This window comes from Panthera onca, chromosome E3 (assembly GCF_046562875.1).
Source record: "Panthera onca isolate mPanOnc1 chromosome E3, mPanOnc1 haplotype 2, whole genome shotgun sequence".
Taxonomy (NCBI): Eukaryota; Metazoa; Chordata; class Mammalia; order Carnivora; family Felidae; genus Panthera; species Panthera onca.
The window spans coordinates 42158724-42186636 of NC_138354.1; the positions used below are offsets into that span (position 1 = coordinate 42158724).

At 47.5% G+C, this 27913-nt stretch overlaps 1 long non-coding RNA gene across 1 annotated transcript; it reads right to left on the bottom strand.

Annotated features, from left to right (window-relative positions):
• On the bottom strand, positions 1–27626 carry LOC145713260 (uncharacterized). The gene is made up of 3 exons (XR_014136304.1): positions 27393–27626; positions 23762–23851; positions 1–128 (listed from the first exon to the last, which is right to left on the bottom strand). It is a non-coding gene; the product is annotated as an uncharacterized LOC145713260 (long non-coding RNA).
• Positions 27627–27913: the final 287 nt, after the last annotated feature.

Consider the following 27913-nt stretch of genomic DNA (forward strand, 5'->3'; position numbering starts at 1 on the left):
CTTGTCTTTTTCTGCATCCTTGGTAGAGACACAACTGATATTTTCCATTGGAGCTGCATCATGTCTTAGGTTTCATAAAGGATGGAGGTGGATGGAGGTGGATGGAGGTTGATTCTGACTTGCATAGACTGTGTGGAAGAAAAACAAACCATCCTGAACATGTTTCATTATATTCAACTCATTCACACTCTCGGGTTCCTTACCAGGGACAGAGTGTTTTTCATGTGCCTCGGGTGACCCTTGAGGACAAGAGGGAGATCTGATCCTGTCTCTTGAGGAAGGTTTACAGGGCCCTGGTTCAGGTATTTTTATAGCTAATCAAGCAGCTGTGAACAGCTCAAGTCTCAACTCGCTAGAAAGTATGTTAGGGGTGTGTTTCATCCCTCAGAGAGCCCAGCACATGATCTCTGTACAAGCTACATCCTAGGGAGTGCTATTTCTGTCAGCACGTATAAGGCGTCTTTTCTTCTCTATCAGAGACACGTGTTGCCCAGCTCACTATGTGGAAATGACTGCCCATTTCATGCATGTCCTGAGAAACTTGAAGAACATTACAACATCCTCACTCAGGCTGACCTGAAAGCCCTGTGGTGCCCTCACTGCATCTTCTTCAACACATAACAAGTAAAAGACAAAACGTGTTTTAGAAGTCAGCTCATACTGGTCATATCATCTTTCCACATGGTGGAGGAGGAAGGTGAGGTCCCAGAGGACCCCAGTTTGGAGAATATGGGGGTGGTCCAAAGCCCATGGGTTGTGATTAAAGTCAGCCCACGGGGTATGACATGGAGGGCACTTCTGGGAAAGGAGGAAATATCCTGGAAACCACATGGATGGACCTGAAGGACAGAAATTAAACTTTTGAGATTTGGTAGGGTAAAAGGTGAAAAATCCAACCCCAGCACCAACACTAACATACCTGAACCCCAATGAAGCCGGAATGGTACCTGTCTCCTTCCCCTCAACCTGATTTCAACAGGGCAGCATCAGTGCCACTAAAATCCATGGTTCCCATTGGGTCCCACCTAGAACTTCTAGGAGTTGGAGGAGACAAAGCAGTGCCTTGCTGGCAGCATGGTACTAGCTGTGTCTGCAAATGTGGGGAAGGAAGTGGCTAGTCTTAAAGGATCAGAGGGATAATTCCAGACTACTAAAGAAAGTCTGTTCCACACACACAGTCTGCTATGTCCAGGACTACTCTCCACCCAGCCCTTCACCACCTCAACAGCTCCGTCTTGGCATAGTAAGAGCTGAAACGATGGGGAAGAATTTTGTTTCCGTACTATTCATTTACATCTTTAATCCATTTCAAGTTAATTCTTGGAGTGGTATAACATAAGGTGCTAAGCTTTATTCTTATACACGTGTATATCCAATTTTCCCAGCCCCAGTTATTCAAGAGACTACCCTTGTCCACTGTGTATTCTTGACTCCCTTGTCAAATTCTAGTTGACTGTGCATGCAAGGGTTTAGTTTGGGCTCTCAATTTCTGTTCCATTGTCTTGTGTGTGTGCTTATGCCAGTGACATAACTGATTTCTTTGTGTTAGAATGCAGCTTGAAATTGAGAAGTGTGATGCCTCCTGTTTTGTTCTTTCTTGGCATTGGCTACTTGGGTTTTTTTTTTTTTTTTCGTGTGTGGTTCCAAATACATTTGAGGATATGTGTTTCTAATTGCATAAAAATTGCATCGGAGTCTTGATAAAGATTGCACTGAATCTCTAGATGGCTTTGGGTAATATGGACATTGTATCTATATTAATTCCTGCAAAAGATGGATGTGGGATGGCTTTTCACTGACTTGTGTGTTCTTCTGTTTCTTTCATACAAATTGAATTTCTTCCATTTCAGTATGCGGGTGTTATGGTTTTCTGTAGAGAGATCTTTCACTTCCTTGGCTAAATTTATTCCTATACAGTTTATTGTTTTTGATGCTATTGTAAATGGATTGTTTTCTTCTTAGATAATTTGGTTACTGTATAGGAAAGCTACAGAATTTGATGTGGTGACTTTCTAGTTTGGAACTTTAATGCATTTCTTGATTAGATATTAACAAGTTCTTTTACACTGAATTATTTCATTCTTTTACCTTATTAAAAAATCATGAGGGGTGCCTGGGTGGCGCAGTCGGTTAAGCGTCCGACTTCAGCCAGGTCACGATCTCGCGGTCCGTGAGTTCGAGCCCCGCGTCAGGCTCTGGGTTGATGGCTTGGAGCCTGTTTCCGATTCTGTGTCTCCCCCTCTCTCTGCCCCTCCCCCGTTCATGCTCTGTCTCTCTCTGTCCCAAAAATAAATAAAAAACGTTGAAAAAAAATTTAAAAAAAATCATGTTATTTGGGAATAGCTGATACAGTATGTTACATTAGTTTCAGATGAACAACATAGTGATTGGACAAGTGTATACATTCTGATAAGCTAACACAGGTGTAGCTACAATCTGTCACCATGCATCACTATTCTAGTACCATTCTCAATGTTCCCTATGCTATATCCTCTATCTGTAATTTATTATTCCATAACCAGAAGCCTGCATCAACCAATCCCCTACACATACCTAGGGCATCCTTGTCTTGTTCCTTATCTTAGAGGACAATCTTTCACAATTTCAGTATAGAGTATGATGTTAGATATGGGCTTCACATACATGGCCTTTCTTATGTTGAGATATGTTCCCTCTACAGGGAATTTTTAAAGAGTATTTTAGCACAAATGGATACCAAATTTTCTCAGAACTTTTTTTTTGTGTCTATTGACATCGTCACAGGGGTTTTCTTTTTAATTTTGAAAATGTATGGGGCGCCTGGGTGGCTCAGTTGGTTGAGCGTCCAACTTTGATTCACATCATGATCTCATGGTCTATGGGTTCGAGCCCCGCATCAGGCTCTGTGCTGACAGCTCAGAGCCTGGAGCCTGCTTCGGATTCTGTGTCTCACTCTCTCTCTGCCCCGCCCCTGATCATTCTCTCTCTCTCTCTCTCTCTCTCTCTCTCACTGTCAAAAATAAACATTAAGAAAAATTTAAAAAATGTATTTATTTTGTTTAGTTTAAATTTATTTATGTATTTCTTTAGTATTTATTTTTTCAAGTTTTTATTTAAATTCCAGTTGGTTAACATACAGTGTAATGTTAGTTTCAGGTATACAATGTAGTCATCCATCACTTACATACAACACCCAGTGTTCCTCACTTCTAGCGCCCTCCTTAGCCCATGACCCATTTAACCCATCCCCCTGCCCACCTCCCTTCTAGTAATCCTGCGTTTGCTATTTATAGTTAAGATTCTGGTTTCTGGTTGATTTTTCTTTCATTCAAGGATGTGAGGAGTCACATTTATTGATTTGTATTTCTGAAACATACTTCCTTTACAGGGAAAAAAACCCTACATCACCGTCAATGATCCTTTTTATGTGATGCTGAATTTGGTTTGCCTGTATATCATTGGTATTATTCATCTATATTCATCATGGAAATACTGGCCTATAGTTTTCTGTTCAGGTAGTATCCTTTTCTGGTTTCCTGCCAGGGTAATTCCAGTCTCATGAAATGAGTTTATGGTGTTCATTCCTTTTGAATCAGTGAGAGGACTGCTGTTATTTCTTCTACAAACGTTTGGTCACATTCACCGGTGAATCTACCTGGTCCTTTTCTTCCCTGAGAGAATTTCAATTACTGTTTCAATTTACTTACTTTGGTTATCTTCTTGTATTGATGCAGTCTTCTTTAATGGGTCGGTGCAAACCTTCTATTTCTTCCTGATACAATCTTGGTAGGTTGTGTGTTTCTAAGAACCTATCCATTTCTTCTAGTTAGGTGATTTGCTGGCATCTAATTTGGCCATGGTAGCCTCTTTGTCTCCTTTATGTTTCTTTGGTATCAGGTGTAATGTCTTCTCTTTTATTTATAATTATTTTGAGTTGGGTCATCTCTCTGTCTTAGCATAGTCTATGTATAATCTTGAAAATTTTGTTTCACTCTTCAGAAAACCCACTTTTGGTCTTCTTCATATTTTCTATTGTTTTCATGGTCTCAGTTTCATTGGTTTCCACTCTCATATGAATTACTTCCTCCCTTTTGAGAACATTGGACACTGGTAGATTGTTTTTTTTTTTCTAGTTCTTTTAAGTTAAAGGTAGGTTGTTCATTTGAGTCCCAAAGCTATCCTCCACGGATGCAAAACCAGTGACTCATCAGAGAACCTTCAATAGGTCTCTCCTGCCCTATTTCTCATTCTCCAAACTCTGAGAAATGAAACCAGAAAATTTATTTGAAGACACAATAGATGAAAACTTCCTTAATGCGGGGAATGAAACAGATCCAGAAGCAGGAGGCAAAGAACCCCCAAAATATTCAACAGAAGCAGATCCACATCAAGTCATCTAGTAATTAAAATGCAAAATGCTGTGATAAAGAAAAAAATTTAACAGCAGGAAAACAAAAGATGACAATTACCTACAAGAGAAACCCCATAAGGTTATCACTGGATATTTTTCAGAAGAAACTTTGAAACTGTAAGTGAGCAGCACGTTATGGTAAAGGTGCTGAATGGATAGCATCTGCAGCCAAAGAGAGTCTATCCACAACACTATCATTCAGATGGAAGGAGAGATCAAGAGGTTCCCAAATAAATACTCATGGGGTTCACAACCAACAAACCACCCCTGCAAGAAATGTTAAAGCGGACTCTTTAAGTGGAAAAGAAACACCTAAAGTGACAGTATTAAAGTGCGAAACGCAAAGGCAATAAAAATGAGTATATCTGTAAAACATCAGCCAAAGTATTCGCGATATGAAAGGTTTTGAAATATGACACTACATATCTACAACACGGGGAGGAGAGGAGTAAAGAACTGGTTCAAACTTAAACAACTATCAACTATAGACTTCTATATGCACAAGTGGTTAGGTACAAATCTAATAATAACCACAAATCAAACACCACCAATACATATGCAGACTATAAAGACAAGCAATTTCAACTGTGGTACTAAAGAAACCCAGCAAACCATAAAAAAGAGAAAGAGGAGAAAGGATCAGAAAGGTTCAGAAACAACAATCATCAAGTAATAGAAGGACAAGTATATGCCTATCATTACTTTGAAGGAAACAGAATAAATGCTCAAATCAAAGGCACAGGGTGACAGATAGGGGCCCCTGGATGGCTCAATCACTTGAGATTTCAACTCTTGATTTTGGATCAGGCTATGATGCCAGGATCATCTGATTGAGCCCCAATTGGGCTCTGCACTCAGCATGGAACTTGCTTAAGATTCATCCTCACTCTCATTCTCTCTTTTTGTCTCTATCTTCCCCCATTCCCCCCACCCCGCCCTCCCATCCCTGAGCTCTCTCTCCTCATAATAAAAGGCACTGGGTGAGAGAATGAATGAAATATAAGACCTATCTATCCTCTACCTATAAGAGAGTAATTATAGAAGTAAATTATCAAAAGAAAACAGCAATAGCCATACCTATATCAGACAAATAGATTTAAAAATAAAACACTAACAAGAGAGAAAGAAGGACACTATAATGATAAAAGGTATAATCCAATGAAAGATACAACAAGTGTAAACATATATGTGCTCAAACTGAGAGCATCCAATACACAAAACACTGAAAACCTAAAGAATTGATACTCATACAATCATAGAAGGGCACTTTAACACCGCAAAGACATCAAGGGAGATATCATTCCATCAGAAAATATACATTTGTATATTTTCTAATAACAGCATACACATGGGTTCCAGAATTGATGAAGAAATTCTCGACACGGAACGTGGAATATTACTATGTCATTTACAAAGCTCGACGGCAGCGGCATGAGAGGATACCTGAAGCCTACTCTAAGGGTGGCAATTACATTTGTCTAGCCTTGGAACACATAGAATAATCCTGACCAGCACACAAACTTGTGACTCCACTCAGCCCTTTGGGAAGACACCTGCTCTGCTCTGGGGTAAATACCTGGAGCATCCAGGGACCTAACCCTAAACCAAATGGTTACCCTAACCAGAATACTCACCCTACACCTAACCCTATATATCATAGTGGCACTACAACAGATGCACATCGGAGCATGTGCCCACATTTCAGCCTTACATGGAATTCAAAACACTGATGTCGCTTTGATCCTGGCGACTTCCCTGGACTGAACCATAAACCTCTCACAACACCACGTGACTGGGGTCCAGAGGTGGTAAAGGGTCACTCGGAATGGAACCTGGAACCTCACCATGTCACTTCCCAGGCCCGGCTGCAGCTGCCCAAAAGGATTCCTGAGGCTTACCCTACCATGGGGCCATAGATTTGTGTGAAATTGGAAGCCAGAGAGTGATCTTGACCGACACCCCCCAGTGCCCTCAACTGAGGCCTTCGGGGAGATCACTACACTGATGTGGGTTCAGCGCCTGGAACCTCCTGGGACCTAACCCTAATCCTAACCCAACCCCTAATTGGAATCCTCCACCGAAGTCTAAGCCAACATCGAACCCTAACCCTATACTTGAGCCCCACCGTTGCATACGCCCTCACTTCAGACCTCGAGGGAGATCATGAGTCTCGGATCAAGTGGTCCTGGCCACATCCCTGGACCGAACACTAACCCTAGCTAAACATGGAGACCCAATACCCCAGTCTGACAACACCACGTGCCAGGGGTCCAGAAACGATGCAGGCTCACTCGGCATGGAACCTGAAACCTCAACATGTCGTTTCCCAACCTGGCTACAGCTGCCTGAGAGGATTCCTGAGGCCTCCCAGAACAGGGGGCCAGAGAGGTTGTGGTCTTGGAAGCCAAAGATGATCCTGAACGGCACCCTCCCATGTGCCCTAAACACAGACCTCTGGGGAGTACACTGCACTGCTGAGGGGTCACCACCACATCCTCCTAGGAACAAACCCTAACCCTATCCCTTCCCGTAACTGGAACACTCCACCGAAACCGAAGCTGACCATGAAACGAAACCCTAGACTTGAGCCGCACCGTCGCATGGGCCTTCACTTCAGCCCTTGAGGAAGATCACAAGACTAGAGTCGCTTCTGCCCTGGCGACGTCCTTGGAAAGCTCTCTCCCCATGGGGACATAATAACAAAGTCTGACGATACCACGCGCCTGGGTTCCAGAAGCGGTGCACGGTCACTCGGCATGGAATCTGGAAGGTCACCATGTCGTTTCCCAGGCCCGGCAGCTGGTGCCCGAGAGGACTCTTAAGCCTCCCCTACCAGAGGCCCATAGAGTTGTGTGGCCTTGGAAGCCAGACGCTGATCCTGAACAGCACCCTCAATGTGCCCTCAACTCAGCCCTTCAGGCACACCACTGCACAGCTGGGGGTTTGGCGCCTGGAGCCTCCTGGGACCTAACCCTAACCCTAAGCCTAACCCTAACCGCAACCCTCCACCGAAACTTAAGCCGACCTCGAAACCTAACCTTACACTTGAGCCGCACCATCGCATGGGCCCTCACTTCAGCCCTCGAGGGAGATCATGAGACTGGAGTAGCTTCGTCCCTGGCGATGTACCTGGAGAGAATCATAACCCTAGCTAAGACTCTCTCCCCATGGGTCCCAACCCAATATCTGAAAACACCACGTGCCTGGGGTCCATAAGCGGTGCAGGCTCACTTGGCATGGAACCTGGAAGCTCACCATGTCGATTCCTAGGCCGGGACCACCTGCCTGAGAGATTCCTGAGGCCTCCTCGACCAGGGGCCCAAAGAGTTGTGTGGCCTTGGAAGCCAGAGACTGATGCTGACTGGCACACTCCCTTGTGCCATCAACTCAGCCCTTTGGGTAGAACACTGCACTGCTGTGGGTTCAGCGACTGGAGCCTCCTGGAACCTGACCCTAACCCTAACCCTACTCCTCAACGAAACTCTCCACCAAAACCTAAGCCACCCTCGAAACGTCCCCCTACACTTGAACGCACCAAGGCGTGAGCCCTCACTTAAGCCCTCGAGGGAGATCATGAAACTGGAATCGCTTCTTCCCTGGACACGACCCTGGACTGATCCCTAACCCTATCTTAGGCTCTCTTCCCATGGGGACCCAAAACCAAAATTTGAAACCACGTGCCTGGGGTCCAGAAGCGGGGCATGGTCACTCGACATGGAACCTGGAAGCTCACTTTGTTGTTTCCCAGCTGCGACAGAAGGTGCCCGAGAGGATTCCTGAGGCCTCCCCGACGAGGGACCCATCGACCTGTCTGGCCCTGTGTGGTCCCCATGGGGACCCAATTCCAACGTCTGACAACACCACACGACTGGGGTCCAGAAGCGGTGCAGGCTGACTCGGCATGGAACCTGGAAGCTCACCATGTCTTATCCTAGGCCCTGGTCAGCTGCCCGAGAAGATTCCTGAGGCCTCCCCGACCAGGGGCCCAACGACGTGTGTGGCCTTGGCAAAGACTGATGCTGACAGGCACCCTCCATTGTGCTGACAACTCAGCCCTTCGGGGAGTCCTCTGTCCTGCTGTGGGTTCGGTGCCTGGAGCCTCCTGGGACCTAACCCAAACCCTAACCGTACCACAAACTGGACCCTTCTACCGAAACCTAAGACAGCCTGGAAACCTACCCCTACAGTTGAGCCGCAACATTGCATGGGCCCTCACTTCAGCCCTGGATGGAGATCATGAGACCAGAGTCTCTTCAGCTCTGATGTCGTCCCTGGACCGAACCCTAACCCTAGCTAAGGCTGTCTCCCCATGGAGAACCAATAACAAAGTCTGACAACACCATGCGCCTGGGGTCCAGAAGCAGTGCAGGCTCACTCCGCATGAACCTGGAGCTCACCATGTCATTTACCAGGCCTGACTGCAGATGCCCGAGAGGAATCCTGAGGCCTTGCTGACCAGGGGCCCATCGACATGTGTGGCCTTGGCAGCCAAAGACTGATCCTGACTGGCACCCTCACGTGTGCCCTCAAATCAGCCCTTCGGGGAGACCACTGCCTTGCTGTGGGTTCGGCGCATGGAACTCCTGGGAACTACCCCTAACCCTAAACCTACACTGAATAGGAAACCTCCACTGAAACCTGAGCCAGCCTCGAACGGTAACCCTACATTTCAGCCGCCACATCGCATGGGCCCTAACTTCAGCCCTCGAGGGAGATCACGAAACTGGAGTCGTTTCGGCCCTGGCGAGGTCCCTGGACTGAACCCTAACCATAGCTAAGGCTCTCTCCCCATGGGGAACCGACACCTAAGTCTGACAACACCACACGCCTGGGGTCCTGAAGCAGTGCAGGCTCACATGGCATGGAACCTGGAAGCTCATAATGTCGTTTCCCAGGCCTGACTGCAGCTGTCTGAGAGGATTCCTGAGGCCTCCCCAACCAGGGGCCCATCGACATGTGTGGCCTTGGCAGTCAAAGAATGATCCTGACCAGCACTTTACCTTGTGCTCTCAACTCTGCCATTTGGGAAGAACACTGCACTGCTCTGGTTTCATCACCTGGAACCTCCTGGGATCTAACCCTAACCCTAACCCTACCCTGAACCGGAACCCTCCACTGAAATCTAAGCCGGCCTAGAACCTAACCCTACACTTGAGCCACCCTGTCACATGGGCCCTCACTTCAGCCCTCGAGGGACATCATGAGACAGGAGTTGCTTTGGCCCTGGTGACGTCCCTGGACTGAACCCTAACCCTAGCTAAGACTCTCTCCCCATTGAGACCCAACCAAAGTGTGACAACATCACGCTCCTGGGGTCAGGGAGCGGTGCAGCCTCACTCAGCATGGAACTTAGTAGCTCACGATGTTGTTTTCCAGGCCAGGCTGAAGCTGCCCGAGAGAATTCCTGAGGCCTCACCGAGCTGGGGTCCATCGACTTGTGTGGCCTTGGCAGCCAACGACTGATCCGGACCAGCACCCTCCCTTGTGCCCTCAACAGAGCCCTTTGGGGAAACCACTGCCCTGCTGTGGGTTCAGCACAAGGAACCTACTGGGCTGTAACCCTATCCCTACCCCAAACCGGACCCCACCCCTGAAACCTAAGCCGGCCTCGAACCCTAACCCCACACTTGAGCCACCACGTCACATCGGCCCTCACTTCCGCCCTCAAGGGATACCACAAGACTGGAGTCGCTTCGGCCCTGGCAACGTCCCTGGACCGATCCCTAAATCTAGCTAAGGCTCTCTCCCCATGGGGACCATTTACCAAAGTCTGACAACACCACGCGCCTGGTGTCCAGAAGCAGTGCAGGCTCACTCGGCATGGAACCTGGCAGCTCACCATTTCGTTTCCCAGGCCCGACTGAGCATCTGCCCGAGAGGATTCCTGAGGCCTCCCCGATCAGGGGCCCATCGACGTGTGTGGCTTTGGCAGCCAAAGACTGATCCTGACCAGCACCCACCCTTGTGCCCTCAAATCAGCCCTTCGGGGAGACCATTGCCCTGCTGAAGGTTCGGCACCTGGAGACTCCTGGGACCTAACCCTAACCATAACCCTGCCCTGAAACGGAGCCTCCACTGAAACCTAAGCCGGCCTTGACCCCTAACCCTACACTTGAGCTGCCCCATTGCCTGGGCCCTCCTTTCAGCCCTCGAGGGAGATCGAGAGCCTGGAGCCGCTTCAGGCTTGGTGACGTCCTTGAACCGAACCCTAACCCTAGCTAAGGCTCTTGCCCCATGGGTACCCAATACCAAAGTCTGACAACACCACTGCCTGGGATCCAGAAGCGGTGCAAGTTCACTCGACATGGAAGCTGGAAGCGCAGCATGTCAATTCCCAGGCCCGGCTGCAGCTGCCTGAGAGTTTTCCTGAGTCCATCCCGACCAGGGGCCAATCGAGTTGTTTGACCTTGGGAGACAAAGACTGATACTGACCGGCACCCTCCCATGTGCCCTCAACTCAGCCCTTAAGGGAGACCACTGCTCTGCTGTGAGTTCAGTGCCTGGAGCCTCCTGGGACCTAACCCTAACCCTACCCTGAACTGAAACCGTCTTCCAAAACCTAAGCCGGCCTCGATCCCTAACCCTACACTTGAGCCGCCCCGTCTCATGGGCCCTCATTTCAGCCCTTGAGGGAGATCAAGAGCCTGGAGTCGCTTCGGGCTTGGCGACGACCCTGGACTGAACCCTTACCCTACCTAATGCTCTCTCACCATGGGGACCCAATACCATATTCTGACAACACCACGCGCCAGGGGTCCAGAAGCAGTGCAGCCTCACTCGGCGTGGAACCTGGGAGCTCACCGTTTCGTTTCCCAGTCCCGGCTCTACCTACGCGAGAGGATTCCCAAGGCCTCCCTGACCAGGGGCCCATCGACCTGTGTGGCCTTGGCAGCCAAAGACTGATCCTGACCGGCACCCACCCTTGTGCCCACAACTCAGCCCTATGGGGAGACCATTGCCCTGCTGTGAGTTCAGAGCCTGGAGCCTCCTGGGACTTAACACTAACCCTAACCCTTCCCCGAAACGGAGCTGCAAAAGAAACCTAAGCCGGCCTCCAACCCTAACCCTACATTTGAGCCGCCCTGTCGCATGGGCCCTCACTTCAGATCTCGAGGGATAACCCGAGACTGGAATCGCTTAGGCCCTGGTGACATCCCTTGACCGAAACGTAACCCTAGCTCAGGCTCTCTCCCCATGGGGACCCAATACCAAAGTCTGACAACACCATACACCTGGGGTTTAGAAGTGGTACAGGCTCATTTGGCATGGAATATGGAAACTCACCATGTCATTTCTCAGGCCCGCCTGCAGCTTCCCGAGAGGATTCAGGAGAACTCCCCACCCAGGGGCCCATCGAGTTGTGTGGCCTTGATAGACAAAGACTGTTCCTGACCGGCACCCTCCCTTGTGCCCTCAAATAAGCCCCTTGGGGAGACCTCTGCCCTGCTGTGGTTTCAGCGCCTTGAGTCTCCTGGGACCTAAACATAACTCTAACCCCACCCTGAACCAGAACCCTCCACCAAAACTTAAGCTGGCCTGGAACCCTAATCCTACACTTGAGTCACCTGGGCCCTCACTTCAGCCCTCGAGGGAGATCACGAGACAGGAGTCGCTTCGGCCCTGGCAACTTCCCTGGACCAAGCTCTAAACCTTCCTAAGGGTTTCTGCCCATAGGTACCCAAAACCAAAGTGACAACACCTCGTGCCTGGGGTCCAGAAGCGGTGCAAGGTCACTCGGCATGGAACCTGAAGCTCACTATGTAATTTCCCAGGCCCGGTTGCAGCTGTCCGAGATGATTCCTGAGGCCTCCCCGACAATGGGCCAAGAGATTTATGTGGCCGTGGAAGCCAGAGACTGATGCTGACCGGCACCCTCCCTTGTGCCCTGAACTCCGACCTTCAGGGAGCCCACTGCACTGCTGCCAGTTTGGCGCCTGTAGCCTCCTGGGACCTAACTATTCTCCTAAACGGAACCCTCTACCGAAACCTAAGCTGGCCTCGAACCCTAACCCTACACGTGACCGCACCATCGCATGGGCCCTCACTTAAGCCCTCCAGGGAAATCACAAGACCCGAGTCGCTTCAGCCCTGGCGACGTCCCTTGAGAGATCCCTAACCCTAGCTAAGGCTGTATCCCCATGGGGACCCAATACCAAAGTCTGAAACACCATGTGACTGTGATCCAGAAGCAGTGCTGGGTCATTAGGCATGGAACCTGGTAGCTCACCATGTCGCTTCCCTGGCCCAGATGCTGTTGCCCCAGAAGACTCTTGAGGCCTCCCCGACCAGGGGCCCAGAAAGCTGTGTGGCCTCTGAAGCCAGAGACTGACGCTGACCGGCACCCTCCCTTGTGTCCCCAATCAGCCCATCGTGGAGACCACTGCACCCCTGTGGGTAAGGCGCCTGGAGTTTCCTAGGACCTAACCCTAACCCTAACAATACCCCTAACCACAACCCTCCACCGAAACCTAAGCTGTCCTCGAACCCTAACCCTACACTTGAGCCGCACCGTCGCATGGGCCCTCACTTCAGCCCTCGAGGGAGATCACGAGACTGGAGTGGCTTCGGCCCTGGCGACGTCCCTGGACATAACACTAACCCTAGCTAAGGCTCTCTCCCCAAGAGGACCCAATACCAGAGTCTGACAACACCACGCGCCCGGTGTCCAGTAGCGATGCAAGGTCACTCGGCATGGAACCTCGATGCTCACCATGTCGTTTCAGAGGCCCAGATGCAGCTGCCTGAGAGGATTCCTGAGACATCCTCGTCCAGGGGCTCAGTGAGTTGTGTGGCCATGGAAAGCAGACTGATGCAGATGGGCACCCTCCCTTGTGCCCTTAACTCAGCCCATCGTGGAGACCACTGCACCCCTGCAGGTTAGGCTCCTGGAACCTCCTGGGACCTAACCCTAAAACTAACCTTACCACTAACACCAACCCTCCACCGAAACCTAAGCCGGCCTTGAACATAAACCCTACACTTGAGCTGCACCGACGCATGGGTCCTCACTTCAGCTCTCGAGGGAATCACAAGACTAGAGTCACTTCAGCCCTGGAGATGCCCCTGGACCGAACCCTAACCCTAGATAAGTCTCTCTCCCAATGGGGACCCAATACCAATATCTGACAACACCACATGCCTGGGGACCAGAAATGGTGCAGGGTCACTCAGCATGGAACCTAGAAGCTCACCATGTCCTTTCCCATGCCCGCCTGCAGATGCCCGAGAGGATTCCTGACGCCTCCACGACCAGGGGCCCATAGAGTTTGGTGGCCTTGGATTCCAGAGACTGATGCTGACCGTCACCCTCCAGTGTGCCCTCAACTCATCCCTTCGGGGAGACCACTAAACCACTGTGGGTTGGGCGCCTGGAGACTGCTGGGACCTAACCCTAACCATAACCATAACCCTCCACCGACACCTAAGCTGGCCTCGAACTCTAACTCTACACTTGAGATGCACCATCGCATGGATCCTCAGTTCAGTCCTAGAGGGAGATCACAAGACTGGAGTCGCTTCATCCCTGGCGACGTCCCTGGATGGAACCATATCCCTAGCTAAGTTATCTCCCCATGCGGACGCAATACCAAACTCTGACAACACCACGCGCCTGGAGTCCAGAAGCGGTGCAGGGTCACTCGGCATGGAACCTGAAAAAGCTCACCATGTCGTTTCCCAGGACTGGCTGAAATTGCCCGGGAGAATTCCTGAGGCCTCCCCGACCAGGGGCGCATAGAGTTGTGTGGCCTTGGAAGGCAGAGACTCATGCTGAACTGCACCCTCCCTTGTGCGCTAAACTCAGCCCTTCGGGGAGACCACTGCACTGCTGTGATTTCGGCAACTGGAGCCTCCTGGGACCTAACCCTAACCCTAACCCTACCCCTAATCGGATCCCTCCACTGAAACCTATGCTGGACTCGAAACCTAATTGTACTCTTGAGCCACACCATCGTATGGGCCCTCACTTCAGGCCTCAAAGTAGATAACGAGACTGGAGTCACTTCGTCCCTAGCGACAGCACTGGACCGAACCCTAACTCTAGCTAAGGCTCTCTCCCGATGGGGACCCAATGCCAAAGTCTGACAACACCACGCGCCTGGGGTTGAGAAGCGGTGCAGGGTCACTAGGCATGGAACTGAAAACTCACCATGTCGTTTCCCATGCTCGGCTGCAGATGCCCCAGAGGATTCCTGAGGCCTCCCCTACCAGGGGCCCATAGATTTTTGTGGCCTTGAAGCCAGATACTGATCCTGACAGGCACCCTCACTTGTGCCCTCAACTGAGCCCTTCAGGCAGACCATGGCACTGCTGTGCCTTCGGAGGCTGAAGCTTCATGGGACTTAAACCTAAACCTAATCCTAATCGGAAACCTCCACTGAAACCTAAGCCAGCCTCGAACCCTAAACCTACACTTGAGCTGCACCGTCACATGGGCCCTCACTTCAGCCCTCAATGGAGATCACGAGACTGGAGCGATTCGGCCCTGGCGACGTCCCTGGACTGATCCCTAACCCTAGCTAAGGCTCTCTCCCCATGGGGACCAAATACCAAAGTCTGACAACACCACGCGCCTGGGGTCCAGAAATGGTACAGGGTCACACCCGACCTTGTGTGGCCTCCCCGACCAGGGGTCCCTAGATTCCAGGGCCTTGGAAGCCAGAAACTGATACTGGCCTGCTCCCTCCCTTGTGCCCTCATCTCAGCTCTTCGGGGAGACCACTTCACTGTTTTGGTTTCGGTGCCTGGAGCCTCCTGGGATCTAACCCTAACCCTAACCCTACCCCTAACCGGAACCCTCCACTGAAACCTACACTGGCATCGAACCCTAACCCTACACTTGAGCTGCCCAGTCGCATGGTCCCACACTTCAGCCCTCGAAGGAGATCACGAGACTGGAGTCGCTTCGGCCCTGGCAATTCCCTGGACCGAACCCTAACCATAGCTAAGGCCCCCCCCGGATTGGGACCCAATACCAAAGTCTGACAACACCACGTGCCTGGGGTCCAGAATCGGTGCGGGGCACTCGGCATGGAATCTGGAAGCTCACCATGTCATTTCCCAGTTCCGGCTGCAGCTGCCCGAGGGGATTCCTGAGGCCTCCCTGACCAGGGGCTCAACGAGTTGTGTGCCCTGGAAGCCAGAGACTGATGCTGACTGGCACCTTCCCTTGTGTCTTCAACTCAGCCCTTCGGGGAGAACACTGCACACCTGTGGGTTCGACGCCTGTAGCCCCCTGGGACCTAACCCTATCCCTAACCCTTCCCCTAACCAGAACCCTCCACCGAAACCTAAGCTGGCTTCGATCCCTAACTCTACACTTTAGCCGCACCATCACATGGGTCCTCACTTCAGCCCTCAAGGGAGATCATGAGACTGCAGTCGCTTCAGCCCTGGCGACGTCCGTTACAGCCCTAGCCCTAGCGAAGTCTCTCTCCCCATGGGGCCCAAACCAAAATCGGACAACACCATGTGCCTGTGGTTCAGAATCATTGCGGGGTCACTCAGCATGGAACCTGGGAGCACCCATGTCGTTTCACGGCCCAGCTGCAGCTGAGAGAATTCCTGAGCCCTCCCCGACCAGGGGCCCAGGGAGTTGTGTGGCCTTTGAAGCCAAACACTGATCCTGACCCGCACCCTCCCTTGGGCCCTCAACTTAGCCCTTCGAGGAGTCCACTGCACTGCTGTGGGTTCAGCTCCTGGAGCCTCCTGGACCTAACTCTAAATCTAACCCTACCCCTAACCGGGATCCTCCACTGAAACCTAAGCCAGCCTGGAACAGTACTCCTACACTTGAGTCGCACTATCTTATGGGACCTCACGTCAGCCCACGAAGGAGATCACGAAACTGGAGTCCCTTTGGCCATGGCGAAGTCCCTGGCCCAAACCTTAACCCTAGCTAAGGCTCTCTCCCTATGGGGCGCGAATACCAACGTCTGAGAACAACACGCACCTTAGGTCCAGAAGCGTTGCAGGGTCACTCTGCTTGGAACCTGGAATTTCACCATGTCGTTTCACAGGCCCGGCTGCAGCTGCTCCAGAGAATTCCTGAGTCCTTCCCGACCTGTGGTCCATAGAATTTGTGGCCTTTGAATCCAAATTCTATTCTGACCGGCACCCTCCTTTGTGCCCTCCACTCAGCCCTTCGGGGATACAACTGCAGTGCTCTGGCTTCAGCACTTGGAGCCTCCTGGGTCCTTACCCTAACCGTAAATCTAACCACAATGGTCAGTGGAAACCTAACCCTTTCTGAGAGATTATCCTACACTTGACCCTCCCCGTCGCTTGGGCCCTCACTTCAACTCTTGAGGGATATAACGAGTTTGGATTTACTTTCCCCCTGGGACGACCCTGGACTGAACTTCAAACCTAGCTAATACTCTCTCCCAATGGGGATCCAATACCAGAATCTGACAACACCACGTGCCTTGTCTCAGAAGAGATGAGGGATCATTGGACTAGATCCTGGTACATTAGCATGTCGTTTCCAAGGCCTGGCTGCAGCTGCCTGAGAGTTTTCCTGATGCCTACCCAACTAGTGGCCCATACAGCTGACTGGTCTTGGAAACCAAAGACTAATATTGACCAGCACCTTCCATTTTGCTTTCAACTCAGGTCTTTGGGGAGACAACTGCACTGCTGTGGTTTTAGCCCCTTGAGTCTCCTGGGAAATAAACCTAACCCTAACTCTAAGCTTATTCCTCAACCAAACCCTATTGTATAAACGAAGGTCATGAGACTGGAGTTGCTTCAGCCTTGGTGAAGTGCCTGGATCGAATCCTTAGCAATATTAAGGCTCTCTCCCAATCGGGACCCAATTCCAATGTCTGACAACAGCACGTACATGGGTTCGAGTATCAGTACAGAAATACTCGGCATGGAACGTGGAACATCACCATGTCATTTCCAAAGTGCACCTGCAGCTGCACGAGATGATACCTGAGGCCTCCCTGAAGGGTTGACCATATTTTGTCTGGTCTTGGAACCCACGCCTATTCCTAACTCGCACCCTCCCTGTGTACTCCACTCAGCCCTTCGGGCAGAAAATTGCTCTCCTGTGGGGTCAGTGCCTGGAGCCTCCTCGGACATAACCCTAACCCTAACCTTAACCCTTACCATAAACCTCAACCTACACCTAACCCTATCTGTCACAGTAACTCTACAGCAGACCCGCATATGCCCTCACTTCAGCCCTCCATGTAATTCACGACACTTGTGTCATTTCAGCCATGGTGATGTCCCAGGTCGAAATCTAACCCTAGCTACGGCTGTCTCCCCATGGGAACCCAATTTCACAGTCTGACAACAGCACACACACGGGTTCCTAAATCGGTGCAGAAATACTCAGCATGGAACCTGAAATATCACCATGCCATTTCCAAACCACGACTGCATCTACAAGAAAGTATTTCTGAGGCCTACTCAAAAGGTGTGCCTTAGAGTTGGCTGGTCTTGGTACCCAAAGATTAATCCTGACTGGACTCTCCATTGTGTACTCCACTCAGCCCTTCAGGGACGCAAGTGCACTGTTGGGGTTTCAGTGCCTGAAACCTTCTGGGACCTAACCCCAATCCTAACCCTTACCCTAACCATAACCATCAACCTACCCCTAAACCTATCTCATTAAAAAGAACAACAACAGAATCATAGCGTCCCAATGATAAAGAGAGAGAAAAGGGGTAGAAGTGTTAAGTTAGCAAATCATAGCAGATAATTTTTCTTACCTGGGAAAAGGCACAGACATTAAAATCCAGGAAGCACAGAAGTCTCTCATTAGATTCAAGAAAAACCCACAAGTAAAAGAAATATTACATTCCAAGTCAGAGAATACTCAGGCAAGGAAAGAATCATGAAAGCAGCAAGGGAAAAAAGTCCTCAACAAACAGTGGAAGACAGATCAGATTAGCAGCACACCTATTAACGGAGACTTGGCAGGGCAGAAAAGAGTGGCAAGGTATACTCAGTGTGCTGAATCAGAAAACTATGCAGCTAAGAATTCCTTATCCAGCAAATCTGTCATTCAATATAGAAGGACAGATTAAAAGTTTCCCAGAAAAACAAAACTTAAAGGAGTTCGCGACCACTAAACAAGTCCTCAAGGAATTTTCAGGGGGACTCTCTGAGGAATAAGAGATGTAAAAAAGAAAAAAAACACAAAAAGTACCAAAGACTGGATAGCACAAAAACACCACCACAAAATCCAACTCTACAAGACACATAATGCCAAAAATCTCATATCTTTGAGTACTCACTCTAAACGTCAGTGGAATAAATGCTCCAATCAAAAGACATAGGGTAACAGAGTGGGGAAAAAAAGAAGATCCATCTATATGCTGTTTACAAGATACCCACATGAGACCTAAAGACACCTTCAGATTGAAAGTAAGGGTATGGAGAACTATCTATCATGCTAATGGTAGCCAAAGAAAGCCAGAGCAACCATACTCATATGAGACAATCTAGACTTTAAAAAAAAGACTGATACAAGAGATGAAGAAGGATGTTGCATCATAATTGAGGGGGCCTATCCACCAACAAGACTTAACAATTGTAAACATTTATGCTCCCAATGTGAGAGCACCCAAAAATATAAATCAATTAATCACAAATATAAAGAAGATCATTGATAGTAAAACCATAATAGTATGGGACTTCAACACTCCACTATAACAACAGAAAGATCATTTAAACAGAAAATCAACAGACAATGGATTTGAGTGAGACACTGGACCAGATGGACTTAACAGATATTCAGAACATTTCTTCCTAAAGCAGCAGAATATACATTCTTCTCCAGGGCACATGGAACATCTGCAGAATAGATATCATACTGGAAACAAATCAGCCCTCAAGAAGTTCAAAAAGTTCGAGATCATGCCATGCGTATTATCAGACCACAATGCTATGAAACTCAAAATCAACCACAAGAAAAAATTTGGAAAGAAAACAAATACTTGGAGACTAAAGAACATACTACTAAAGAATGAATGGTGGAATGCAAGCTGGTGCAGCCACTCTGTAAAAACAGTATGGAGGTTCCTCAAAAAACTAAAAACAGAACTACTCTACGACCCAACAATTGCACTGTTAGGCATTTATCCAAGGGATACAGGTGTGGTGATTCAAAGGGACACATGCACCACCCCCATGAGTATAGCAGCACTATCAAAAGTAGCTAAAGTATGGAAAGAGCCTAAATGTCCATCAATGGATAAATGGATAAAGAAGAAGTGGTACATATATACAAAGGTGTGTTACTCGGCAATCAAAAAGACTGAAATCTTGCCATTTGCAACTATATGGATCGAACTGTAGTGTATTATGTTAAGTGTAATTAGTCAGTCAGAGAAAGACAGAAACCATATGTCTTCACTCACATGAGGACTTTAAGAGACAAAACATATAAACATAAGGGAAGGGAAACAAAAATAAAATAAAAACAGTGAGGGGTCAAAACAGAATTAACTCATAACTATGTAGAACAGACAGAGGGTTACTGTACGGGATGTGGGAGGGGGTTGGGCTCAATGGGTAAGGGGCATTAAGGAATCTACTCATGAAATCATTGTTGCACTATATGCTAACTAATTTGGATGTAAAATTTAAAAAATAAAAAATAAAATTAAAAAAAAAGGAATGAATGGGTGAACCAAGAAGTTAAAGAGAAAATTTAAAAGTACATGGAAGGCAATGAAACTGATAACACCACACCCCCAAACCTCTGGGATTCAGCAAAGGTAGTCATAAGAGGAAGTTTATAGCAATCCAGGCCTTCGAAAAGAAGTAAGAAGGTCTCAGATACACAACCTAACCTTATACCTTAAAGAGCTGGAAAAAGAACAACAACAACAACAACAACAACAACAAAAACAAAAACCAGCAGAAGGCAAGAAATGATAAAGATTACATCAAAAATCAATGCTATCAAAACTGAAAACAAAACAAAAACACACACAGAAAAAACAACAACATATAACCCCACACAAAACAAACTAACAAACAGTAGAACAGATCAATGAAACCAGAAGCTGTTTCTTTGAAATAATTAATAAAATTGATAAACCCTTAGCCAGTTGGATCAAAAAGAAAAAGGAAAGGACCCAAATAAATAAAATCAAGAATGAAAGAGGAGAGATCACAATCAACACAGCAGAAATACGAACAATGATAAGAGAATATTATCAGCAAATATATGCCAATAAAATCAGCAATCTGGAAGAAACGGACAAGTTTCTACAAATATATAAACTACCAAAACTGAAAAAGGAATAAATAGAAAACTTGAACAGACCCATAACCAGCAAAGACATTGAATTAGTAATCAAACATATCCCAAAAAACAAGAGCCCAGGTCCAGATGGCTTTCCAGGGGTATTCTACCAAACATTTAAGGAAGAGTTAACACCTATGCTCTTGAAGCTGTCCCCAAAAAAGAAATGGAAGGAAAACTTCCCAACATTTTCTCTGAACCTAGTATTACCTTGATTCCAAAACCAGAAAAGGACCCACTAAAAAGGAGAAGTATAGACAAATTTTCATGATGAACATGGACACAAAAATCTCCCACAAGATATGAACCAACCAGATCCAACAATACATTTAAACGTTATTCACCAAGACCAAAAGGGATTCATACCTGGAATTTAAAGCTGGTTCAATATCCGCAAAACAATGTGACTTATCACATCAATAAAGGAAAGGACAAGAACCACATGATCCTCTCAATAGATGCAGAGAAATCATTTGACAAAATACAGCATCCTTTCTTGATAAAAAGCCTCAAGAAAGTAGGGATAGAAGGATCATACCTCGAGATCATAAAAGGCATATGTGAAAGACCCAACTCTAAGATCATCCTCAATGGAGCAAAACTGAGAGCTTCCCTACTAAGGTCAGGAACAAGACAAGGATGTCCACTCTCATCACTGGTATTCAACATAATATGGGAAGTCTTAGCCTCAGCAATCAGACAACACAAAGAAATAAAAGGCATCCAAATGGTTCAGGAGGATGTCGATCTTTCACTCTTCGTAGATGGCATGAAATTCTATGTGGAAATATAAAATAGTGCACCAAAAAACTGCTAGAAATAATACATGAATTCAGCAAAGTGGCAGGATATAACATCAATGCACAGAAATCAGTTGCATTCCTATGCACTAACAATGAAGCAACAGAAAGAGAAAACAGAGAATCGATCCCATTAACAATTGCACCAAAAACCATAAAATACCTAGGAATATATCTAACCAAAGAGGTGAAAAATCTATACACTGAAAACTACAGAAAGCTTATGAAAGAAACTGCCAATGACAAACACACAAAAAGGAAAAATATTGCATGCTCCTGGATAGGAAGAACAATTATTGTTAAAATGTCAATAGTACCCAGAGCAATGTATATACTCAACACAATACCTATCAAAATAACACCAGCATTCTTCACAGAGCTACAACAAAGAATCCTACAATATGTATGGAACCAGAAAAGACCCTGAATAGCCAAAGCTATCTTGAAAAGGAAAACCAAAGTAGGAGGCATCAGAATCCTGGACTTCAAGCTGTATTACAAAGTTGTAATCACCAAGACAGTATGGTCCTGGCACAAGAACAGACACTCAGATCAATGGAAGAGAATATAAACACAGAAATGGACCCACAGATGTGTGGCCAACTAATCTTTGACAAGGAAGGAAAGAATATCCAATGGGATAAAGACAGTTTCCTCAGAAAGAGTGCTGAGAAAACTGGACAGCGACATGAGAAGAATGAGTATGGACCACTTTCTCACACTCAAAATGGATGAAAGATACTCAAATGGATCAAAGACCTAAATGTAACATAGGAAACTGTCAAAACCCTTGAAGAGAAAGCTGACAGAAACCTCTTTGATGTTTGCTTCCACAATTTCTTAGTCAACGAGTCTCTGGAGGCAAGGGAAACGAAAGCAAAAATGAACTATTAGGTCCTCATTAAAATAAAACGCTTCGGAACAGAGAAGGAAACAATCGGCATAACTAAAAGGCAACTAACAGAAAGGGAGAAAATATTTGCAAACAACATATGAGATAAAGGATTAGTATTCAAAATCTATAAAGAACATATCGAACTCAACACCCAAAAAACAAGTAATCCAGTGAAGAAATGGGCAAAGACATGAGAAAACACTTCTCCAAGGATGACATCCAGATGGCCAAATGAGACATGAAAAAATGCTCAACATCACTCATTATCAGGGAAATACAAATCAAAACCACAATGAGATCACACCTCACTCCTGTGAGAATGGCTAACATTAACAACTCAGGCAACAACAGATGTTGGCAGCGAAGCGGTGAAAGAGGAACTCTTGCACTGCTGGCGGGAATGCAAAATGGTGAAGCCACTCTGGAAAACAGTAGGTAGGTTCCTCACAAAATGAAAAAGAGGACTATCCTAACCCAGCAGTAGCACTACTAGGTATTGATCCAAGAGATGCATATATGCTATTTCGAAGGGACAAGTGAACCCCAAAGTTTATAGCAGCACTATCAACAACAGCTAAAGTATGGAAAAAGCCCAAATGTCCATTGATGGATGAATGGATAAAAAGATGTGGTATATATATGTATGTATATATACATACACAATGGAGTATTAGCAACCCAAAGAATAATTGTACAACTCTCATGAAGGCAAATATACTTTTTAAAACAAAGCTCATTATGAAATAGACAATCTATGCAGAAAAATCCTAAGTTCTATTTCCAACAACCAGCTGCACCCAAAGAAAGAACAAGACTCTCTTAAGTATAAATAACTGACTTTCAAAGTCTACTACGGTTTTCACCAATACAGCTCAGTCATGTTACCAAGAACACATGGTAAACTCTTACAACAAAGGCAATGACCTTTTCCTCTATATTGTAGGAAAAAATAACAGCTATTATCTTGACATTATGAATTCATTGTATAATTCAGACCTGTTACAAAAGAAACAAACTCAGTATTCTTGCTGGCTAAATTTTGCAAAGGGACAAATGCATTTATATAATCAATAAGGATAACAGAAATTGCAGCAGTAAAAAATAAAAGGATGTGATATTGTAATTCAACCTGAGGGTATAATTACTCAGATACTAAACTTAATCCCATTTCCTGGAATGTGACAGCAGCTTTACATGTACCGTTGCTTATAATATACCAGGCTGAAGTATGGCCTTTCCCCGTTCATCTTGGGGACAGTGTGGTAGATGAAAGAAAGTGGGCTTTGGAGCCCATGAGAACAAAGTTATCCAAAGAACAGCACTTACTAGTACTGTGATCTCAGAAACATGACCTACTCTTTCTTGAGCTTCAGATTGTGGATTTTCAAAATGAAAATAATCATACTTACCTCACCTAGATGTTGTGATGCCCATGTTAAGGATGTAATTCCAGTGCCAGCCAGGAACTTGGAGTATAGAGGTAGAGGGAAGATGCAAGCCTATACAAATAAATAAACAGAGTTATAACTTAGGCTAAGGGCAAACTGGGATTAGCACTGTGTGAGCAAATAATGGGAAAAAGGGCATAGAGAAAAAAAAAAACATGTAAGTAGTGACTAGGTACAACAGACAGAAAACTGTTATGGAATGCTTTTGCCCCCTAAGTCCATATATTGAAGTCCTAACTACCCATGGGACTGTACTTGGATACCATATCTTGAAAGGTAAAGTGGAGGTCGAATGAGCTCAATTGCTGGGAGGGACCCTAATCTGATAACTGGTGTCCTATAGGAAGAGAGTGGGCACCTACACACATAGAAGGAAGACCACGTGAAGACAGTGGGAAGGAGGTCGTCCACCAGTCATGAACACAGGACACCCACCCTGGCCACACCTTGATCTAAAGTGTGAGAAAATTGGGGGCGCCTGGGTCGCTCAGTCGGTTAAGCGTCCGACTTTGGCTCATGATCTCGCGGTTCATGAGTTCAAACCCCGTGTCGGGCTCTGTGATGACAGCTCAGAGCCTGGAGCCTGTTTCAGATTCTGTGTCTCCATCTCTCTCTCTGACCCTCCCCCATTCATGCTCTGTCTCTGTCTCAAAAATAAATAAACGTTAAGAAAAATAAAGTGTGAGAAAATAAATAAATCAATTTCTGTTGCTTAAGCCACCCAGTGTGGTACTTTGTGATCGTGGACCCAGCAAAGTAATATGAAATCCCAATATTACTTGCTCAGCAAATGGTGTTTGAGCCTTTGAAGGAGTTAGACACTGATCTAGAGCCCTACAGAAACAGCCCTAAACAAGCTAGTTTGGTCTTTGCACCCCATGGAGCCGACATTCTGGCAGGGACTGCAGTAGGCGACATCCAGAAAACAAGAAAGAAAAACAGATGGTGCCAAGGGCCGGGAAGAAAAGAAAGCTAGGAAGGGATACCGGGTGTTCAGGTTGGAGAAGGAGCAGCTTTCGGTTTTAGATAGAGAGCTAGCAGAGACTCCACTGTGCAGGTGATGTCAGAGCAAAGATATGACGGAAATGATGGAGTATGCCATGTTGGTCTGTGGGAGAACATTCCTGACAGAGAGAGGAAAAGTGAGTGCAAAGACCTGAAGCAGGAATATGTGCCTGACATGCTCAGGGGGCAGGGAGGGGGCAGGTGTGGCCGCAGCCTAGTAAACAAGGGGAGGGGAATAGGAGAAGCCTTCAGGGAGGAAGCAGAGTCTGGGGAGGGTAGCACCTTTGTGGTATACTTTGGAGTCAGTAGTCTGGAGACATGAAGAGCTGGGGGCAGGGCATAAAGACTTGGAGGCCCCAGCTGCTGGTAGATAGAAGCCTGAGGCTGGCTGCAATGACACCAGAGTAAGGGTGGACTGAAAGCAGATGGGGGAGGGTGTGGGAAAAAGATGAGTACCAACCAACACAGACACTGGTGAGCAGCGGCCCGGATGGTGGGAGGAGGACGGAAGTAATTTTTAAAGAAAGGGGGTAATCAAGTGAGTCTGTAAAATGGTGCCACGTCGTCCACATACTGGGGGTTGAGACTTCACTGTGAGCTTTAGCGATGTATGTCATTCATTAAAGAGATGAGAACTAGGGACGAGTGGGAGAGGAAGCCCATTCAGACTCAGCTGACAGAGACAAGGGAAGGTCTGCAGGCACCGGCACATGCAATGCTAGGCATAGGAAGACCAAACAGGTGGTGCTGGATGGGAAGTGATTGCTCCCCATGGGCTGGGAGAAATAGCTGGAGGTGCACAGAATGGCCGGGTCCTGAGAAAACTCGCGGTGTGCAGGAGAGAGAGAAGCGGTATGGGAAGCATGTTAGCAAGACATGGATTCCTCCCTTAGGAATACGACCCAAATGTGTCAACGGGACACCAGCCAGAGCCAAGGGGATAGATGTAGCAAGGTGGGCGGCTGTGAGGTTGTTGGGAATGTGTGTGATTGGGAAACACGATAAAGATGCCCTACGTTCTCTCTGCCTGTAGAATGGGATCATGGCCAGCATTTCAATACTGATGCACACGAGAAACAGAGCATCAAGCCCTCCATAGGGACTCCCAAGTTGTCCTCTTACAGCAGACATTCCCACCTCCTTCCTGCACCCATCAACTTTGTGATGCCTGGCAATCCCTGATCTGCTAACCATTTTTATGATTGTGTCACATCGAGAGGATTATACAAATTGAATTGAAAAGCATGTGATCTTTTTAGGATTCGCTTTTCCACTCTGGGCATAATTCTCCAGAGATTCAGTCCTGCTGCAGTGTCTGTCAGCAGTGCGTGCCCTGGCACTGCTCACAGGTGTGCGCCCACCACACGGGGATAGCATGGTTTGGCTGTCTCCCTATGGAAGGACACGTTGTACTAGGCTGTTCAATGGCATTCAAAGAAAGCAAGTCCCAATAGCTGGAATCTAACTCCCATCGATGGGATCTAGTTAAGGATCTTGAGTCCTGGGTTGCCTAAGTGAGCCCTAGATGGAATGACGAGCATTCTTAGACAGGTGAAGGGAGACTTGACAAATAGGAGGCACTGTATCCATGAAAACAGTCTGGGGTGATGTGGTCACAAGCCAAGGGAGGTTGGTGGCCACCAGGAGCTACTAGACGGAAGGGGTACACTGTCCCCTGGAACCCTGGAGTCTCCACCGGGAGTAGAGCCCTGGTGACACCTTAGTCTCAGTAAAGGGATTTTGGGTTCCTGGCCTCCAGAACTCTGAGAGAACATGATTTTGTTCTCATAAGCCATCAAGATTGTGGTAAAAGAGCAGGTGTGTGCACAACAGGCCCCCCTTCCCATCTCCCTTGGACTTTGGAGTCTTCCTTCCCTGAGAAAGTCAGGGAAGTTCTGGCATTTCAACTTAGTTGACTGCAGGCAGCCATTGAGTCATTATTATGACTATTGCCCGTTCTCCAGGCAACATATTAAATTACATTTCCTGCAGGAAGAACCGTGTATCCATGTCTGGCCTATCTTATGTCACCCTCTTTGGTGTAATACTCTTCGAACCCACTCCCATACTTGTCCCCCATCTACTACCAGTGCGAAATGGTAATATCCTGCAACTCCCCTGCATGGACACCTGATCATGCGTGGACCTGATCCCACACCTCCGTTTGGAGTACACTGGAATCCCTCTATTTTCCAGGAAGTAAACACAGATGGTAGACGTGGAGCATGAAGATCACTGTTCTCGGTCATGACAGTATTGTCTTAGACGAAGCCATTGAAACCTTTTCTCTAGGGGTCCTGGGGTGGGATAGGACTATTTTCCTCAGACAGGGGAGTTGCTTCTCTTGGCAACAAACACAAGATACTCACCTTATGAAGTCATACGTTTTCTGGTGTTTTTCCCTTGCTTTCAACCTCTCCTATTTCCTGCGTATACACCAGACACCCAAAACTGACCCCAGACAGGCTCTGTAACTGCCCCCCATGGCCACAGTGACAACTCCACCCGTGATCCTCCAGTGTGCTGTCCTCCATCACTCCACACCAGCACTAGTGGTAATGTGAGCAAATGTGAAATCACCTCTTACCACCAATGTCCAGTATCCACTTCTGCCATCAAGGAAGCTACTTGTATGTCTTCTACTGGAAGATCAGTCCAGTCCCAGAATTCCAGTTCTAACCTGTTTCCTGTGGCCACTCGTGGTACAAATTACCACTGGTACAGGACTGCGACAGAGGCAGACAGCACATCCAAAAGCAGTGAGTGAAGAGCAGTGCAAAGGTAAGAGAACCTCCAGGAGATGGTGGAGAGGCCAAAGCAGCCATGCTAAGCAAAGACAAGATGTTTCCACCAAGAGGAAACTGCAAAGAAAAGTGGTTCCTGATCCTGTAATATTTATCCGGAGAGGAGAGACTTGTGGGGAGGTGTAATGCAGAGGAACATGACTACAGAATCTCCCTGTTATCCATGGGGATATGTCCGGAGACCCCAGGTGGGTCCCGGAAACCATGACAGTACAAACACTGTAGTGGCCATGAAGGGGTGCTGGCGCCACAACCCTACGTAAACCATGAAGGGGCACAGGTGGTTCTCCCCTACATCGCCCAG